Here is a 21960-nt window from a genome sequence, read left to right as displayed (position 1 = left end):
TATTATTTTCCTGATTTTAATGTACTTGAACATAATTCATTCAAAGTAGAGGCCTTTTTACTTTTCATTATTTATCACATTGTAATTTGTAATTTTCTGGTCCTCCAAATGTAAGGGGACCAGATTATCATATATATGTCTGTATATGATGGTTCAAAAAACTTGATTTCAAGTTTAAGAAAAAACTATCATTTAGTTAAAATCCAATGTAGAGGAAGAAATACACAGATGTTTTTATCGGCTGAAGCTAAAAATTTACCAAAACAATTAGTAAGTACAGTAAGTCTAAGCCTTGTCAAATCTACTCATTTAGATGTTCATCCTGTAGAATCCCATTAACAGAATGAACACTGTCTACAATTGTAGAATTCTATTAATATGATCTTATGACTATGACTGATTTTGTTCTATTAGAATTCAACATTTCTTACTGCCATTTAAAAATATATTAATCTAGATAGTGGCCTATTTTATTAATTTTTTTCAAAAAACCAGCTCCTGGATTTATTGATATTTTGAATGGTTTTTCATGTGTCAGTTTCCTTCAGTTCAGCCTTGATTTTTGTTATTTCTCATCTTTTGCTAGTTTTGGAGTTGATTTGTTCCTGCTTCTCTAATTCTTTCAGTTGTGAAGCTAGGTTGTTAATTTGAGATCTTTCTAATTTTTGATGTGTGCATTTAGTACAATAAATTTCCCTTTTAATACTACCTTAGCTGAGTCCCAGAATTTCTGGTTTGTTTATGTTTGTTCTCATTATTTTCAAAGAACTTCTTGATTTCTCCCATAATTTCATTATTTACCCAAAAGTCATTCAGAAGCTTGTGTTTAATTTCCATGTAATTGCATGGTTTTGGGTGATTTTCATAGTCTTGACTTCTATTTTGATTGTGTTGTGGTCCAAGAGTGTGTTTGGTATGATTTAGTTTTTCTTACATTTTTTGAGGATTGTTTTAATGTCTAATTATGTGGCTAATGTTAGAGTATGTGCCATGTGACAATGAGAAGAATGTATATTCTGTTGTTTTGGGGTGAAGAGTCCTGTAAAGGTTATCAGAGCCATTTGGTCCAATGTTGAGTTTAGGTCCTGAATATCTTTGTTAATTTTCTGCCTCAGTGATCTGCCTAATACTGTCAGAGGAGTGTTGAAGTCTCCCACTGTTATTATTTAGGAGTCCTGTGTAGGTTTCTAAGAACTTGCTTTATGAATCTGGGTTCTCCTGTGTTGGATGCATATATATTTAGGATATTTAGGACTTTTTGTTGAATTGAACCCTTTATCATTATGTAATATCCTTCTTTGTCTTTTTTGATCTTTGTTGGTTTGAAATCTGTTTTGTCTGAAATTAGGATTGCAACCTCTTCTTTTTCCTGCTTTCCATTTACTTGGTAGATTTTCCTCCATCCCTTTATTTTGAGCCTATGTGTGTCATTATGTGTGAGATGGGTTTCTTGAAGATAGCATACCATTTTTTTAAATCCAGCTTGGCACTCTGTGCCGTTTAAGTGGGGCATTTAGCCTGTTTACATTCTAGATTAGTATTGATATGTGAGGATTTGATCCTGTCATTGTGCTGTTAGCTAGCTATTATGTTTGCTTGTGTGGTTGCTTTACAGTGAAACTGGTCTGTGTGTTTAAGTATGTTTTTGTATTAGCTGGTAGTGGTCTCTCCTTTCTAGAGTTAGTGCTCCTTTGAATATGTCTTGTAAGGCACATCTGGTGGTAATAAATTTTCTCAACATTTGCTTATCTGAAAAGGAACTTATTTCTCCTTCACTCAGGAAGCTTAGTTTGGCTAGATATAAAATTCTAGTTTGAAGATGTTTTTATTTAAAAACTCTCAATAAACTAGGTATTAAAGGAACGTACCTCAAAATAATAAGTTTTATCTATGACAAACCCACAGCCAACATTATACTGAATGGGCAAAAGCTGGAAGCATTCTCCTTGAAAACAGGCACAAACCAAGCATGTCCTCACTTACCACTTCTATTCATCATAGTATTGGAAGTCCTAGCCAGAGCAATCAGGCAAGAGAAAGAAATAAAGGGCATCCAAATAGGAAGAGAGGAAGTCAAACTATCTGTTTGCAAGTTACATGATTTTATATCTAAAAAAGTCCATAATCTTGGCCCAAAATTTCCTCCAGCTGATAAACATCTTCAGCGAAGTCTCAGGATACAAAATCAATGAACAAAAATCACTAGCATTTCTATACACGCAAAATAGCCAAACCAAGAGCCAAATCAGAAAGGCAATCCCATTCACAGTTGCCACAAAAGAATGAAATACCTAGGGATACAGGTAACCAAGGAGTTGAAAGATCTCTACAATGATAATGATAAAATGTTGCTCAAAGAAATCAGGTTAGACATAAACAAATGGAAAAATATCCCATGCTCATTTTTAGAAAGAATCAATATCATCAAAATGGGTATATTGCCCAAAGCAATTTACAGGTTTAATGCTATTGCTATCAAACTACCAATGATATTCTTCTCAGAACTAAAAAAAAGAAAAAAAGAAAAAACTACTTTAAATTTCATATGGAACCAAAAAAGAGCCCAAATGGCCAAGGCAACCCCAAGCAAGAATAAAGCTGGAAGCATCACATTACCCAACTTCAAACTATACTACAAGGCTACAGTAACCAAAACAGCATAGTACTGGTACAAAAACAGGCACACAGATCAATTAAACAGAATAGAGAGCCCAGAAATAAGACCACACATTTACGGTCATCTCATCTTAGACAAAGCTGGCACACACCAAAAAACGCAATGAGGAAAAGACTCCCTATTCAATAATTGGTGCTGGGATAATTGGCTAGCCATATGCAGAACATTGAAGCTTGATGCCTTCCTTATACCATACACAAAAATCAACTCAAGATAAATTAAAGTCTTGAATGTAAAACTCAACCCTATAAAAACCCTGGAAGACAATCTAGGCAATACCATTCTGGACATAAGAATGAGAAAAGATTTCATGACAAAGACACCAAAAGTGATTGCAAAAAGAAGAAAAAATTAACAAGAGGGATCTAATTAAATTAGAGCTTCTGCACAGCCAAAGAAACTATCAACAGAGTAAAAAACCTACAGAATGGGAGAAAGTATATACAAACTATGCATCTGACAAAAGTCTAATATCCAGCATCTATAAAGAACTTAAACAAATTTACAAGAGAAAAACAAACAACCTGATTAAAAAGTAGACAAAGGACATGAACAGACACTTCTCAAAACAGACATATATGCAGCCAACAAGCATATGAAAAAAAACCCTCAATATCACTGCTCATTAGAGAAATGCAAATCAAAACAACGAGATACCATCTCATATGAGTCAGGATGGCTATTAATAAAAAGTAAAAAAAGTAACACATGCTGGCGAGGTTGCAGAGAAAAGGGAACACTTTTACACTATTGGTGGGAGTGTAAATTAATTCAACCATTGTGGAAACTGGTATAGCAATTTGTCAGAGAGCTAAAAGTAGAACTACCATAAGACCCAACAATCCCATTACTGGGTATACACCCAGAGGAGGATAAAGCATTCTACCATAAAGACATATGCATGCAAATGTTCATTGCAGCACTATACTCAAGAGCAAAGACATGGAATGAACCTAAATGCCCATCAATGACAGATTGAATAAAGAAAATGTGGTACTAATACACCATGGAATAATATGCAGCTATGAAAATAATGAGATCATGTCTTTTGGAGTAACATGGATGGAGCTGGAGCCTATAATTCTTAGCAAACTAATGTAGGAACAGAAAACCAAATACCACATGTTCTTACTTATAAGTGGGAGCTTTTAAGTGATAACTTATGAACACAAAGAAGGAAACAATTGACACTGCTGTCTACTTGGGTGGGGAGGGTGGGAGGTGGGAGAGGAGCAGAAAAGATAGCCATTGGGTACTGGGTTTAATACCTGAGTGATGAAATAATATGTACAGCATACCCCCATGACATGTGTTTGCCTGGGTAATAAACCCTCACATGTACCCTTAAACCTAAAAGTAAAAAAAAAAATTAATTTAAAAATAAAAATAAAAATTTATTATCAATGTCTTCTTTGTCCTTGGCTCTCCTAACAGTCAATCAAAATTGTGCATCCCTATAAGCATCTCTTATGAAGCTTCTCAGATTCAGAAACATTTATAATGAGTAAATCAAACAATTATCTAACATATTAATAGTTGAATTTGCTTTCTATACTCATGATCTAAAGATTTGATTACTGTGTTAAGTACATAAAATTGAACATTATAAATTAGAAACCGTCAGAAAATAGTCAAAGGAAGAACAGCTGATGCATAAAAAATGAGTGATGAGTAAAAGTGAATGACCTCTGGATGTTGTTAACATCATGCAGAAATAATAACTTATATCTCATGTTTGCCATGGATTATAGTAAGAAAATGTTCTAATGACATGAAGTATGATGTGCACCTGTATATCTAGTTGGAATTATAATTATGTCCATGCATACTCTTCTGTATATACAATCTCTTTAAATTAAAGGACTAATCAGGAAATATCCATGGGAAAGAAAGGGAAAATAATCAGAAAGAAATTAAATGAGAGTTACAAGTGTGTAAATGTCAAATTGTGTCATAAAGCCAAAATTTTAGCTTTTATTATTGTTACTTATTCTTTACTGAATATTCAGAAAAATGTGAGCTGGGCTGACGTTTTGAACAAGCTATTCCAAAGGCTGGAAAATATTTTTTGGGGATTCCGGCAATATGCAATTATGCTTTGACTAGGTTTATGTGTTACTCAAGAAGTTGGGGTGGTCACTTTCATTGAGAGTTTCTTCATTTTGAGTTTTATTTCTTTAAAAACTAATCTTGACAGAACTGTAGCAATAATAAATATGGATACACTTAAAAATGTAGACTATGCAAATCATGAATATTTATTTCCTGAAATCCCTGAAAACGTTAAGAAACAGAAAAATGTTTTGAGAATAAAGGTCAAAATGCATTATGTACATTATGAATAATAAATAGCCCTTCAAGATTTGGCACAAACCTACCTCTTTAACTTCATTTAATTGTTCAACTTAATGAACTCCTACTGTGGCATGGAAACTTTTCTAGGTGCTTGAAATGCATCAGTGAGGAAGTAGACATGTGTTTTTGCCTTCATAGAATTGACATTCTGATAGGGGAGAAATGTAATTTCTTCTTACTTCTTTGCTTGCCCTGTCAAACTAGTTGCAGCTCCCAGAACATGTCATGTTTCTACTTTCATGCCTTTTTACATACTAACCTATCTGACTCTAATACATTCCTCTACATCATTATCTAAATGGAGAATTTTTGTTTATCTTTTAAAACTTCGACCAAGTATCAGCTTTTCTATATTGCTCTTACTGATGCTGCCACCTTATCAGAGCTGATCACCCACTCCTCTATGCAACTTCTATTAGTGCAACTTTAAGATTGTATTATATTTATTTGTGTAAATGTATGTTTTTCTTGATAAACTGAGAGTTTCTTGAGAACAAGCACTTATAATATTGGTTTTCTCTGAATCTCCAGTACCTGGTATAATATCTAGTATATAGAAAGTGAAAATAAACTTTGAATAAATAAATGACAACAAAACATGGCAGATAATGAACATCAGTTCAAAATGGCTTAATCCCTATCATTTTATCATAAAATGACCTGTTACATAAACAAAAAAATGAAATAAAGCATCCTTTCTATTATTGGCCTAGAGAAAGTTCACAATCTGAAGTACAACTGCAGTATATCTCAAACATTCCCTGAATTCACAAATGTGTAACTGGAATAGCACAAAAGCAAGTGGAAGGAGAAGTTGATTAATTTGTCATTCTTCCTGGAATCCAGATATGGCTTTCTTTAAAATTTCAAAAATCCTCTAATATCTCCTGATCAAAGAAGTATTCCCTGACAATTTGTATTAGCCTGTTCTTTCATTGATATAAATAAATATCTGAGACTGTGTAATTTATAAAAATGAGAGGTTTAACTGGCTCATGTTTCTGCAGGCTGTGCCAGAAGCATGGTGCCAGCATCTGTGTGATTTCTGTGGAGCCTTCAATGAGCTTTTATTCATGGTGGAAGGCAAAGCAGGAGCAGGCACTTTATATGGCAAAAGCAGAAGAAACAGAGAGCAGAGGGGGAGGAGCCACACAGTTAAACAAGCAAATCTCGTGAGAACTATCTATTGCAAAAACAGAAGCAAGCCATGAGGGATCTGCACTCATGACCCAAATACCTCCCACTTGGCCCCACCTCAAACACTGAAGACCATATTTCAACATGAGACTTGAGTGGGGACAAAGATACAAATAATATCATTCCACCCCTGGCTCCCCAAAATCTCATGTCCTTCTCACATTACAAAACTACAATATATCTTCCCAACAGTCCCCCAAACTCTTAATTCATTCTAATGTTAACTCAAAATTCCAAAGTCCAAACTCTCATCTGAAGTAAAGCAAGTTCCTTCTACCTATGAGGCTATAAAATCAAAAACAAGTTATTGACTTCTAACATACAATGGGTGTATAGGAATTGGGTAAATACCTCCATTCCAAAAAAGGGAAATAAGCAAAAAGAAAGGGGTTACAGGCCCCACACAAGGTTAAAACCCAGCAGGGCAGTCATTTAATATTAAAGCTCCAAAATAATCTCCTTTGTCTCCATGTCCCATATCCAGGGCACACTGCTGCAAGGGGTAGGCTCCTAAGGCTTTGGATAGCTACAATCCTGTAGCTTTGAAGGGTTCAGTCCTTAATGCTGCTCTCACAGGGTGTTGAGTGCCTGCTTTTCCAGGAGCAAGATGCAAACCGCCAGTGATTCTATCATTCTGGAGTTTGGAGGATGATGGCTCCCTTCTCATAGCTCCACTAGGCAGTGCCCCATTTGGAACTCTGTGTGGGGGCTCCAACCCCACATTTCCCCTCTGCACTGCCCTAGTAGAGGTTTTCTGTGAGCAAACTTCTGCCTGGGCACCCAGGCTTTCTCATACATCCTCTGAAATCTAGGCAAAGGCTGCCAAGCCTCCTTCACTCTTGCATTCTGTGCACCTGTAGGCTTAAAATCACATGTGATATGGTTAGGCTTTGTGTGCCCGCCCAAATCTCATCTTGAATTAAAATCCCCATAATCCCCACGTCACAGAAGAGACCAGGTGGAGGTAATTGAATCATGGGGGCGGTTCCCTCATACTGTTCTCGTGAGAGTGAGTGAGTTCTCACGAGATCTGATTATTTTATAAGTGTTTGGTTGTTCCTCCTGCATTCATTCTCCCTCCTGCCACCTTGTGAAGAAGATGCCTTTCTTCCCCTTCAACTTCCACCATTATTGTAAATTTCCTAAGGCCTCCCCAGTCATGTGGACCTGTGAGTCAATTAAACCTGTTTCCTTTGTAAATTACCCAGTCTTGGGTATTCCTTTATAGCAGTGTGAAAACAAACTAATACAACATGGAAGCTGCCAAGGCTTATGGCTTGGACCTTCCTGAGTGAGATATGGGTGGTAACAAATATCCAAACTATATTATAACCCTAGTTAAAAAACTTACCATCCAATCTTATATATATCTCAATTACCTTACTCTAGTTGTTTCTATTTATGTCACTCGTCATCATGTGTAATAACACGTATGTAATTTCTGTTTTTTGTCTCTAGAATATAAACCAAATAGGGGCAAAGAGTTCTTTCTGTTTTGGTGACTCCATATTCTCAGTCCCTAAAACATTGCTTGGCAAATAATAAGCACCCATAAAGTCTTTGATCAAAGATAGAGAAAGCTATACAAGAAAATATACACCAAGGGGCTAACGGACACTTTGTGTGTGAAAATGTGGCATTCTCTTATGTTCTCCAATAGTCTTGTCTATGTATTATTTGATTTTTCTGTAGTAAACCTTTGTGATTGAATATTTACCAATGTGAATCAAAGAAATTTAATCAGAAGAAATATAATTTTATGATCTGAATTATTTAAACATTTTGATGTTGTACTCTAAATTTTTATTTTCATACAGGTATGCCTTATTCTACCTGTTTAGAAATGTTTAATTTTTAAAATATTTTAAATGTCTCAAATTTTTAGTCCACAACAAAAAGGCATGAGCTGAACCCTGAGGTGTTGGATATTTTAAGCTTCATTCCAAATATCCCAATATCCCAGGTAGCGCAGAACAAGCAAAAATGGTTATGAATGAACCAAACCTGAAGAAAACATGAACTAACAAATAAAATGTAGAAAAATTAAAAAAAAGTATAGAAATGATCAAACGTATCTAACCAATTCTACAAATGTCTTATGTTTTGCCAAAGTAACCAATGCACTTTGAAGAGTAAAATCAAAGTTGAACTCTCTAGCAATTTCACTTTGCAAACTCAAAATATAGGTCTCTATACTTTTTGCCAGTTGAACATTATAGACCAGCTTCTTGACCTTTTTTTTTTTTTTTTTTTTTTTTTTTGTGACAGAGTCTCCCTCTGTCACCCAGGCTGGAGTGCACTGGCCTGATCTTAGCTCACTGCAACCTCGGCCTCCCAGGTTCAAGCCATTCTCTGTCTCAGCCTCCTGAATAGCTGAGACTACAGACATGTACCACCATGCCTGGCTAATTTTTGTATTTTTAGTAGAGATGGGGTTTCACCAAGGCTGGTCTCGAACTTCCAACCTCAAGTGATCCAACTGCCTTGGCTTCCCAAAGTGCTGGGATTACAGGCATGAGCCACTGCGCTCAGCCGCTTGTTGACTTTTTAACTTAATTGGCCTGTAATCTCCTCATATTCATAGCATATAGTATTGATCTCCTAACTCAATACATTCATATCACAACTTCCTTTTATCTATCAATAATAATAGCTACTGTCTGTTCTCTACATTTTTCTACATACTTGATGTGCATCTTTATATACATAATCTCCTTTAATCTTCATTACAAATTTAAAAATAATGAATTGTACATCAGTAATTCAGATGAGAAGACTACAATCCAGAGAGGCTTATTCCTTGATTCAGCAACTACTTGCTGGTTAAGTATTATGTTTCAAGAAAAGTACTAAGTGCTAGTGATACATGAGGGAACAAAACAATATATGGTAAGAAAGCCATTAACCAAGTACTCACTTTACAGATGTTAAAAATTTATGATATTTGCTGAAAGAGAAAACTTTGAGATCCTGTAGTTCCCTGGGTTTTCTTGAGGCAAGCAAGTAAGGATAAGTGTCTGTGAGGAAATAATATAGTCAATATATAGTCCATTAGTCTATATATTGTCTATATAGTCTATATATCGACTATAATATAGTCAATATATAGTCAATATAAGAAGGATGACCAGGCATTAACTAGGCAAAGAGAGAAAGGAATAACAAGCCAGGCAGAAAGTACAGCACATACAAATGCAGAAAGGAACGTGACAATTAAGATCATTGAAAAACTTATAACAGTATTATATACTCGAGACAATACTATGTAGAAGAAGGGAGGGTAAAGGAAGATAAATGAAAGTAAGGTTTCACACTTTATTCAAATTACTACACTTTGATGTTAGTAAATTAAATCACATGTATGATGAATATTGTAATACCAAGAGCAGCCAGTAGAGAAGCTATACAAAGTGATACTCAAAAGCACTATAAATAAATTAAGAAGAAATCCTGAGAGATATTCACGCAATTCACAGGAAGGCAAGAAAAAACAGAGGAAAGAGAAATAGAAGAAACAAAAAGAAAACAAACAATAAAATGGCAGATTTAAGTATTAACATATTAATAATTATTAAAAAATTAAGTGGTTTAATTTTTTTAAGGTAGTGATAATAAACCACTTAAAATTAAGTTATTTATTAGGAAAAGACTGGAAGAATAGATAAAACAATAGCCTCCTACACACTCCTTTTCCACAGGTAGTTCCTGAAGAAGAGCTTCACCAAATTCAACATGAAAATCTGCCCATTGAATTGAAACAAGCCAGTGTTTATGACTCTGGGAAAACAGAGATTTGAAGCAATTTTGAAATACGCACAACTTTTCACAATTTAATATGGTAAAAACTGGATAAGATGAATGAATGATTTGATTAACAGCATTATTTCTTAATATTAAAAGATAAAAATAAAAAATTACAAAATAAATTATGTAACAATATAAATAAATAATAGATATTGTACGTAAATGGAATGTTAATATTTAGAAAAAGAAACAGTGATTACTATGAGTCAACATCAGTTTAAAAAAAAACAAAATAGCCAACAGACTACATATATTTTCTTTCTTTTTTAAAAAAATACTTCTTATTGTGTATATTTTAATATACAACATGATATTATGGATACACATATGGAAAGTGAAATGGTTACAATAGTGAAGCAAATTAACATATCTACAATCTCACGTTTACCCTCTGTTTTGCGGCAAGAGCAGCTAAAACTTATTTAGTAGAAATCCCATATATAGTATAATTTTATTAACTATAGTTCTCGTGATGTACATTAGATCTCTAGACTTGTTCATCCTAAATATATACTAGTTTGCATTTGCTTTCTTAATAAAAAATAATGTCCTGATTGATTATGGAAATGAGAAAGATATAAGATATGTTGTGATGAGAAAATAAATCACAAAGGTACGTAATAGTCTATACAATGTAGGAAAATGAAGACTGAATGAAATAACCACTATACGAGTCCATAAAATTACACACATCATCCAAAGGGGTTTGATTCATGGATGGATAGACTTGAGGTTTCCCTAGAGTGCCAGACAGTCTTTACCTCCGTTTTATGTTTTCTTCTAATATTTTATCAGTGACTTAGATGATGTCTATGAAGAGACATGGCAAAGACAATTGATAATACTCTGGATTAGAAAATCAAAATTTGAATATATTTTGGGACTTTAATAATATAACATATATGACAGGATTAACTTTTACAAGTAAAAATATAAAGTTCTACAATTGGGTGAGGTAAATACCTATATAGGCTTTGCATAAGAAAGACAGGATACAATAGCAGTGAATTCAAAAACAAAAAACAACCTAAAGGTCATAACTGACTGAAATTGTTACCTGTATGATTGGTTGCCAAAAGAATGTTACCTTGATCTCAGCCTAAAATAATAGATACATAATGTCTTTAGAAGAATGGATAATTCTGCTCTCCTGGCCAGACATACATATAGTAGGGCATTTAGTTCTAAATATCATGGTTTTAAAGATAGCCTACCATGTGATAGAAATTTTTAATTTACCAGAATTTCTCCTGAAGAGAATAATGTTTGTATTGGAACATAAGTTAACAGGAACTACAGTTTTTAGAAAGCAGTTTACCTACTCTTTTTTGTTTGGAATTCCAAACTACTTTTGGTTTATCAAAATATATCTTGTAAGCAGAGCCAATATTTTTATTCTCTATTTAGCATCTATATCTCAGAATATAGCTTGTACTTGTACAATAGAATGGAAAATAAAAGAAAAAAATAAAAACTAAAATCATTTTAAGTGCAACTAATTCTGAGAGCCTTCAACTTCAATTTATTCAACAAGTATTTTTTTAATTATAACTATGTGCATAGTAGCATTGTATTTACCTTAGGCAGAAACTGCTAGCTGCTTATCTAATATCTGTTCTCTTCTTTCTTGCTAAGTGAACCCTAATTTTATTCAGGTGGCAGACAATATATACGTTCAAATAGTTTACCTTCTCCTGCTCCTTTGTAGCTATGAGTGCTTTTGTGAAGCAATTGTGATCAATCAGATATAGGCGGAAGCTCCTGGGGAGTGCTTTTATTCACAAATAAAATACCACTGGCTTTAAAGTTAAATGTTTTGGCCATTGCGCTTTTCTGCTTTTCCCTTCTTTCTGCCTGGCACACAGAGATAATGGAGGCACAGCAACTAAATTCTGACCATAAGAAAGACAGCCACATAATAAAGACATTGGGAAAGCATGGAGAAGGAACCTGGGCCCATACTGCATCTTCAAGCAGCCAGATGAGCTGAATTTCCTGATTACAAAGAAAGATAAAGACTTTACTTCTTATGTCATATGATAAGATGTTGTTTTATTTATGGCCAAAAGCAATCCTAAACAGTAAAAAACTGCTCCCTCAACAGTACTTTTCTCTCCTGAATCTGCACTCCTATTTTTAATTAGGAAACTTAAACACTGGAGGAAATATATTCAGCTTTCTTGAATCATCTTTTTCTAATGAGATAACTGAAGTCAGACAGGCGAGAATAGTGTTATTAAATGTCAATCCTTTAGGGGAAAAATGTTGCTAACCGCAAAGGCATACCCAGAACTGTCAGGTATAAGAGACAGGACAGTCAAAGAGCTCTGCAATTTCAGTTTCTTCTTTTACAAGAAATATACTGTTTCTGACATCTCTCCATGTGCAAATTTCATCTTTTAGTATTATCTTCATGTAGTGACATAGCATCTGCATGAAAATGCTGAATGTAATCTGTAACAATGCAGAAAGTAAAGTCCAATAAAACAGTTATTAGAAATGCCAACTGAAAATTACAAGAAAAGAAAACCTTAAGGGTATATTGGTAAATTTAAAATTTTCAGAGTACTTTAGAAATAAAGCATCAATAACGCAAAACATATTATTTAGAAGCTTTAATTTAATAAAGACAGATATATTTTTCCTATAATTTTCAATCCATTATGAGTGAAAACTATTTTTATTGCATTGAACAAATTTATAAACAGGGAGGTGGGTGAAAAAGAGAAAAAAGATTAGAAACATGATTTTTTAATGTCTTTACATATAGTCACACACATAATCTAAGATTATATGCCAAATATATTATGAGGTGTGTGTGTGAGTGTGTGTGTGTCTGTGTGTGTGTGTGTGTGTGTGTTACATTTACAGGTTTATTATCAAGGATACAACTGAGGAATAGTTAACTGGAAGAAATGCGAAGGGAAAGGGATGCGGATGTGGGGGTACAGAGCTTCCATACCTTTTCCTGGAATGACTCCTTCCCATTATATCAATGTGTTCACCAACCCAGAATTTTCTTGTTCAAGAGTTTTTATAACCCAATCTCCATCCCTACATTTCCTTGGAGGTTAGGGGGTGAGGCTAAAATTTTCATCCTCTAAGCAAGTTTGGTCTTTCTTGTAATCAGCCCCCATCCTGAGGTGATCTAGGAGACCCATTAGCATAGACTCAAATGTAATCTAAAGGAAATCATTATGAAGAAAGTAACTCATTGCTCTAACTCAGAAAATTCCAAGGGTTTTAGAAGCTGTGTGCCAGAAACTGGGATCAAAGACCAAATATATATTTTTTATTATACCACAGACCACTTGTTGGTCTTTGACCATGGATCCCTTATAGCAAAAGAATCATAAAATTTGAAAGATACTGTCATATTACTCGATTCCCACTCACTAATTCATAATTAGCCCAGTCAATCATTCTGTTATATGAATGTGTCTCCCAGGGTGAGGCCTCTCAGGTTTGTCGGTCTCCATTTGATCTGGTTCGCTTCCACAAGCAGGAATAGTCTCAGAAATACATAACTTTACCCTTTCTGGCATCTGGTATAATTGAGCTAAGAGACTATATCATCTCTTGCACTGAGCCTATTTCAAGACACAAATATAATATTGATTTCACTTATTACATGACTCATTTATTCATTTCTTTATTCTCAGCTGCATCTCTTTCTTCTGTCCATTTATACCCAAACTTTTCCTCCTTTGGAAACAACACTAAGTTCAGCAACTGTATTAGTCCAGATTACAGCCAGCAATACTAGTCTAGCAAATTCCTCCCCTGCAGTTTACAGACATTTAAATAGGGTAGTATTACATAGGCAACTAATGGGCTATCTTGACCACTAAGCAACACAGCAGGATTTACTCTCAATTCCACTGTTGCAGATAAGGTGAATGCACAATCCACACTATCAGATCCTTGAGAATTCTGACATTAATGTATAAACATACACAGTCATGCAGTTCATGACGCTTCACTCAACAACTGACCACATTTGCGATGGTGTCCCATAAGATTATAATACTGTATTTTTACTGTACATTTCCCATGTTTAGATATGTTTAGATACACAAATAATTACCATTATGTTACAATTGTCTACAGGATTCCGTGCAGTAACGTGTTGTACAGGTTTGTAGCCTAGAAGCAATAGGCTATATCATATAATCTAGGTGGATAGTAAGCGGTACCATCTAAATTTGTGTATGTACATTCTATAATGTTTGCACAATGACAAAATAGCCTTATAAGACATTTCTCAGAAGGTATCCTCATTGTTAAGTGATATATGACGGCAGTTACAGTTTCTTTCTTAGGAATCACCTCTATTTCTAGCACTTTTAGTTGCAACCCTGGACCTGCAACAGGGATGAAAAAGAAAGTTGGTGTGGTATGGGGAAGAAAGAAAAAAAGCATAGCTATCATGCCAACATGTTCGTACCATGGGAAGAATTGTATAGTCACACCAACATTCTTCCCTATCCCATACCCAGAAACAAAACAAAACAAAACAAAACAAAACAAAACATAGGAAATTGTCTAGTGGGGACACTCCTTTAGTGCTTCTCATGTTCAGTGTGAGCACATACTTGTGAAGTCATCTAAGCTAGTCCTTCATTCCTACATTTCCCCTCTTGTGTTAGACATCCAGTCTTTCAGTTGCTTCTTCCAATTCTCTATCCAAGTATTACTTCTAGGAGAATCTATCACTGCCCATTGCTGGACTTTATGGACTATAAACTGTGTACCTTGGTTTGAAGAAACGTGACTTGGCAGTCCAGATTTTTGCAATCTATTCGTTTCAAATCTTTTCTAGTACTGTGTACATTTGCATCTTCAACCGGTAAGAAAAGTCCAGTTCAGGGTGAGCATCTATTCTTCACAGGATTGGTATGTAGTCCCCCATTACTATAGGTATCAGTTTGACTTGCCAGCTATGTTTGAGGCCTTACAGGAAATCTGCCACATACTATCTGTAGTCTCTCTCATTTGTTGACAGACGGAACAGTTCTTATTGGCATTTTGTGCCTCAGCAGATATAAGAGAAATATATCCAGATTCAACCATCTCTGAATTGCTGCAGCTCCCCAACATCCACTCTTTTCATGGACCCCTTTGGCCACTTTAAGCAAGGACACCAGGGTATCCACTAGTAGATTCCAATTACCCTTCAAACCCAGAAGAATGTTCTTCTAATGGGAATTGACATGTCTTATCTTAATGCATCTCTCAAAAGCCTTCAGTTTTGTAACACTGGGTATTGGAATTATTCCCCCAGTCAGTCAGAATGTCCATCGTCATAATACATTCAGGTAAAATAGGCACGATTCTTTCACATAAAGACTGTTGCAACACTTTATTAGCAAATGATGTTTTTGCAATTAAGACTTTATTAACAAATTTTGTTTTTGCAATACTAGGTAGGGAAAGTGTTTTCCAGTTAGACATAATATCAATTCCCAAAAAAACATTCAAGTAAAGGGAGGAACAATCTGTTTAAATGTTTTAACTTTCTTAATTCTCTCACTCCTTACATTTCTATATTCTTTCAATATAATGATTGTCCCTGCTAGAGATTTTCCAATGGGTTTTGTCACACGCTACATGCAGTACATGTGGCTCCTGTGTAAAGGAGACCCAGAAACTCATTTTCCTTCCCCAATGAGTAGTTGAGCCAAGAGACTCTGGCTCTTTTGTCAGTTTTTATCATGATTAATCTGACATTTGATTGCACCCATAAACTCCATGTCAAATTTCTTATTGTCATCTTTAAAATACGTAAAACACTTTCTGGCATTTTAAATTTCTCTGACCTGGGCTAAATAGGGTTAACATTTTTGGGGGACCTTTAGTGTTGGGGAACAACAGGGGGTCCTTTGGTCTACCCAATCTACAACAGTGCTGTATTAAGACCTTCATTTCAACTCCATCAATGTCTGTTTTATTTATTCTATTTTAATATCTTAATAACCATCTGTCTTAGTTCACTTGGGCTGGTGCAAAAAATACCTCTGACTGAGTAATTTATGGATCATTATTTTTAAATATTTGAAATATAAGTTCACAGGATATATGTGTAGGATTTTTATGAGCGTGTATTGCATGATGCTGAGGTTTGGGGTCTATTGATCCCCTTACCCTGAGAGTGAACATAGTACCTAGTAGGAAGTTTTTCAGCCCTTCTCTCTACCCCATCTCCCACCATTTGGATTCCCCACTGTCTACTGTTTCCATATTTATGTACATGTGTACCAAATGTTTGGCTTCTACTTATAAGTAAAACATGCAATATACTTTTTTTGTTTCTACATTAATTCAATTAGGATAAAGGCATGCAGTAGCATCCATGTTGCTGCAAAGGACATAATTTTATTTATTTTTTGTAGCTGTATAGTACTCCATGATTTACTAGAGTCATGTGGTATATTTACCACATTGTAAGATTGTATAGTCACACCAACATTCTTCCCTACCCCATACCCAGAAACAAAACAAAACAAAACAAAACAAAACAAAACATAGGAAATTGTCTAGTGGGGACACTCCTTTAGTGCTTCTCATGTTCAGTGTGAGCACATACTTGTGAAGTCATCTAAGCTAGTCCTTCATTCCTACATTTCCCCTCTTGTGTTATAATTGTATTACAATGAAATTTATAATTTCATTATATAATTATAATTATAATGTGGTATATTTACCACATTATCTTTATTCAATCCACCATTGATGGGCACCTAGGCTGATTCTATGTCTTTGCTATTGTTAATAGTGCTGTGATGAACATACGAGAACAGGTGCCTTTTCCGTACAATGATTTTTTTTCCCCATTGGTTATTTACTGATATGGTTTGTCTCTATGTTCCCACACGAATCTCATGTTGAATTGTAAATCCCAGTGTTGGGGGAGGTACCTGGTGGGAGGTGATTGGATTATGGCGGCGGATTTCCCTCTTGCTGTTCTCAGGATAGTGAGTGCGTTCTCACAAAATCTAGTTTAAAAGTGTGCAGCATTTCCCCCTTCACTCTCTCTCTCCTGCCATGGTAAGATGTTCTTGCTTTTCCTTTGCCTTCTACCGTGATTTTGAGTTTCCTGAAGCCTTCCAGCCATGCTTCCTGTATAGTCTGTGGAACTGTGAGTCAATTAAACCTCTTTTCTTCATAGATTACCCAGTCTCAGGTAGTTCTTAATAGCAGTTTGAGAACGGACTAATACATATGACCAGTAATAGGATTGCTGGGTCAAATGATACTTTTTTTTTTTTTTTTTGAGATGGAGTCTCGCTCTGTTTGCCAGGCTGGAGTGCAGTGGTGTGATCTCGGCTCACTGCAACCTCCGCCTCCCGGGTTCAAGCAATTCTCCTGCCTTAGCCTCTAGAGTACCTGGGACTACAGGCGAGTGCCACCACGCCCAGCTAATTTTTGTACTTTTAGTAGAGTCGGGGTTTCACCATGTTGGCCAGAATGGTCTCGATCTCTTGACCTCGTGATCCGCCCACCTCGGCCTCCCAAAGTGCTGGGATTACAGGCGTGAGCTACCGTGCCCAGCCCAAATGATACTTTTGGTTTTGGTTTGTTGAAAAATCTCAAAACTGCTTTCCACAGGGGCTGAACTAATTTACAATCCCACCAACAGTGTATAAGCATTTTATTTTTTCCACAGCTTCACCAACATCTTTCATTTTTTGACTTTTTAAATAATAAAAGTAATGGCAAAAACCACAATTACTTTTTCACCAACCTAATAATAGCCATTCTGACTGGTGTGAGATTGTATCTCATTGTGATTTTATTTTGCATTTATCTGATAGTGATGTTTAGCTTTTGGTTCATGTATTTGTTGGAAAATTATATTTCTTCTTTTCAGAAGTGTCTGTTCATGTCCTTTACCCACTTCTAAATAGGGTTATTTGTTTTTTGCTTTTTAAGTTCCTTATAGATTCTGCATATTAGTCCTTTGTCAGATGCATAGTTTGTAAATATTTTCTCCCATTCTTTAGGTTATCTGTTTACTCTGTTGATAGTTTCTTTTGCTGTGCAAAAGTTCTTTAATTTAATTAGGTCCCAATTGTTCATTTTTTTTTGTATGCTTTCTTTTGCGTACTTAGTCATAAATTCTTTGCCTAGGCCAATATCAAGAAGAGTATATCCTAGGTTTTCTTCTAGGATTTCCCCTGTTGGAGGTCTTGCATTTAAGTCTTTAATCTATTTTAAGTTAATTTTTGTATATGATGAGAGATAGGGGGTCCATCTTCATTCTTCTGCAAATGGTTAGCCAATTTTCCCAGCACAATTTATTAAATAGGGAGTCCTTTCCCCAATGCTTTTTTGTTTGTTTATGAAATTTCACAAAGATCAGATGGTTGTAGGTGTGTGGCTTTATTTTTGGGTCTTCTATTCTGTTCCATTTATCTATGTGTTTGTTTTTTCTACCAGCACGATGCTGTTTTAGCCTTGTAGTATACTTTGAAGATGGGTAATGTAATGTCTCTGACTTTGTTCTTTTTGTTTAGGATTGCTTTGGTTATTTGGGCTCTTTCTTGGTTGCACATGAATTTTATAATAACTTTTCTAATTCTGTGAAAAATTAAATTGGTCATTTAATAGAAATAGCATTGAATCTGTAGATTGGTTTGGGCAATATGGCCATTTTAATAATATTGATTCTTCCAAACTATGAGCTTAGTGTGTTTTTCCATCTGTTTGTGACATCTATAATTTATTTAATCAGTGTTTTGTAGTTTCCTTGTAGAGATCTTTCACCTTCTTGGTTAGTCATATTCCTAGATATTTTCTTTCTTATGGCTGTTGTAAATGAGATTGCATTCTTGATTTTATTCTCAGCTTGAACTGCTAAATAAATGCTACTTATTTTCTTAGTAGCAAATCATAGAAATGCTAGTTATTTTTGTACATTGATTTTTGTATCCAGAAATTTTACTGGAGTCATTTATCAGTTGTAGAAGCTTTTTGGTGGAGTCTTTAGGATTTTCAAGCTATAGAATTATATTATCAGTGAAGAGAGAAAATTTGACTTTCTCTTTGCCTATTTGAATGCCTTTTCTCCCTTTGTCTTGCCCAGTTGCTCTGGCTAGGACTTCCAGTGTTATGTTGAATAGGAATGCTGAGAGTGGACATGCTTGCTTTGTTCCAGTTCTTAGGGGGAATGCTTTCAGCTTTTGCTCATTTAATATGATCATGGCTTTCGAGCTGTCACTGATAGCTCTTATTATTTTGAGGAATGTTCCTTCCATGCCCAGTTTGTGGAGGGTTTTTGTCAGGAAGAAATTTTGGATTGTACTGAATGCTTTTTCCACATCTATTGAGATAATTATTTGGTTTATATTTTAAATTCTGTTTTTGTGGTGAAACACATTTATTGGTTTGCATATGTTGAACCAACCTTGCATCCCAGGAATAAAGTCTAATTGACTGTGTTGAATTTACTTTTTGATGTGCTGCTGAATTCAGTTTCCTAGCATTTCATTGAGGATTTTTGCTTCTATGTTCATCATGAATGTTGGCCTATAGTTATCCTTTTTCATTCTGCTTTTGCCATATTTTGGCATCAGGATGATACTGGTTTTGTAGAATGAGTTAGGGAAAGATCCCTCCTCCTTGACTTTTGGGTAATAGTTTTAGTAGGATTGGCACCAGTTCTTGATGAACTTTGTAGAATCTGGCTGTGAATCAAACTGGTTCAATGATTTTTTTGTTAGGCAAGTTTTTTATTACAGTTTTTTTTTTAATTAATAAGTACTGGTCTGTTTAGTATTTCCATTTCTTACTGGTTCAATCTTGGGAGGTTGTGTTTTTCTAGGAATTTACCAGTTTCCTATAGATTTTCCAGTTTATGCACATAGAGGTGTTGATTATAGCCTCTGAGAATATTTTGTATTTCTGTGGGATCAGTTGTAATGTCACCTTTGTCATTTCCAATTGTGCTTATTTGGATCTTCTCTCTTTTATTTTGTTAATCTACCTAGTAGTCTATCAGTCTTACTTATCCTTTAAAGAACCAATTTTTAATTTTGTTGACCTTTTTTGTGTTTTTTTTTTTTTGGGATTTCAGTTCCCTTTATTTCTCCTCTGATTTTAGTTATTTATTTTCTTCTGCTAGCTTTGGGTTTTGTTTTTTGTTGTTTTTCTAGTTCCTTTAGGTGTGAAGTTAAATTATTAATTTAAAGTCTTTCTGCCTGCTCGATGTACCCATTTAATGCTATAACATTTATTCATAACACTATTTTCCCACATTCTAGAGATTTTGGTATGTTGCCTTTGTTTCCATTTGTTTCAAAAAATTTTTTTTTTGTTTTTGGCTTAATTTTCTTGTTTACCCAAAAGTCATTAAGGTGCAAATTGTTTAGTTTCCATATAATCTTATGATTTTGAGAGGTCCTCTTGGTGTTTATTTATATTTTTATTCCATTGTGGTCCAAGAATATGCTTGGTATAATTTTGATATTTTTGAATTTATTGAGACTGTCTTCATGACTATGTAGTCAATCTGAGAGTCTATTCTGTATGCAGGGAAGAAGAATGTATATGCTGCGGTTTTGAGGTGGAGTATTCTGTAGACATCTACTAGGTCCAATTAATTAAGCATCAAATTTAAATCTAGAGTTTCTTTGTAGATTTTTGCCTTGATGAACTGTGTAATGGTATCAGTGGGGTGTTGAAGTCCCCCACTATCATTGTGTGGGTGTCCACACATCATTTCCTATGTCTAGAAGTAATTGTTTTATGAATCTGGGTGCTCCAATGTCAGGTACATATATATTTAGGATAGTTAAATCTTCTTTCTGAGTTGAACCCTTTATCATTATGTAAAGCTGTTCTTTTGTCCTTTTATACTGTTGTTGGTTTAAAATATGTTTTATCAGATATCAGAATAGTGACCCCTGCATTTTTGTTTTCCATTTGCATGACAGATCTTTTTATACTCCTTTACTATGAGCCTACAAGTGTCATTAGATGTGAGATGGGTCTCTTTTAAACAGCAGAAAGATGAGGATTTTTAAAAAAAATCCAATTTGCCACTCTATGTCTTTTAAGTGGAGAATTTAGGCTGTTAACATTCAAGGTTAATATTGATATGCAAGGATTTGTTCCTGTCATAGTGTCATTAGCTAAGTACTTCATATTCTTAAGTGTGTAGTTGCTTTATAGGGTCCGTAGGCTATCTGCTTATGTATGTTATGTGTGCTTTCAGAGGGCTCTGTTGAAATTCCTTGGTTGCAAATTGCTTCATAAGTATTGTTCTTTTGGTTTTATATTTAGAATTTCCTTAAGCATTTCTCATACAGCTGGTCTGGTGATAACACATTTCTACAGCAATTGCTTGTCTAGAATAGATTTTATTTCTCTTTCATTTGCGAAGCTTAGTTTGACAGGATATGAAATTCTTGGCTGGCATTTCTTTAAGAATGTTAAATATGGGATCCCAATCTCTTCTGGCTTGTAAGATTTCTGCTGAGAAGTCAATTGTTAGTCTAATCAGTTTCCCTTTGTAGATAATATAAACCCTTTCTCTAGCTGCCTTTAGGATTTTTTTCTTTCACGTTGATTTTGGATAGTCTGATGACTATGTTCTTTGGGGATGGTCATCCTGTATAGTATCTCACAGGAGTTCTCTGAATTTCTTCTATCTGCACGTGGACCTCTCTATCAAGATTGGGCATTTTGCATGAATTATATCTTCAAATATGTTTTCCAAGTTGCTTACTATCTCCTCTCTCTAGAATGCCAACAAGTCATAAATTTGATTGCTTTACATAATCCCATAATTCTCAAAGTCTTTGTTCATTTTTAATTCTTTTTTTTTAAATTGTTTTCTGAATGGCTTGATTTGAAGGACTGGTCTTAGAGCTCTGAAATTCTTTTTTCTTCTTGGTCAAGTCTGTTGTTAAGTCTTCCAACTGTAT

The sequence above is a fragment of the Pan troglodytes genome, chromosome X (assembly GCF_028858775.2).
Source record: "Pan troglodytes isolate AG18354 chromosome X, NHGRI_mPanTro3-v2.0_pri, whole genome shotgun sequence".
Classification (NCBI taxonomy): Eukaryota; Metazoa; Chordata; class Mammalia; order Primates; family Hominidae; genus Pan; species Pan troglodytes.
The sequence above is the reverse complement of the archived record's forward strand: the minus strand, read 5'-3'. Positions refer to the sequence as shown.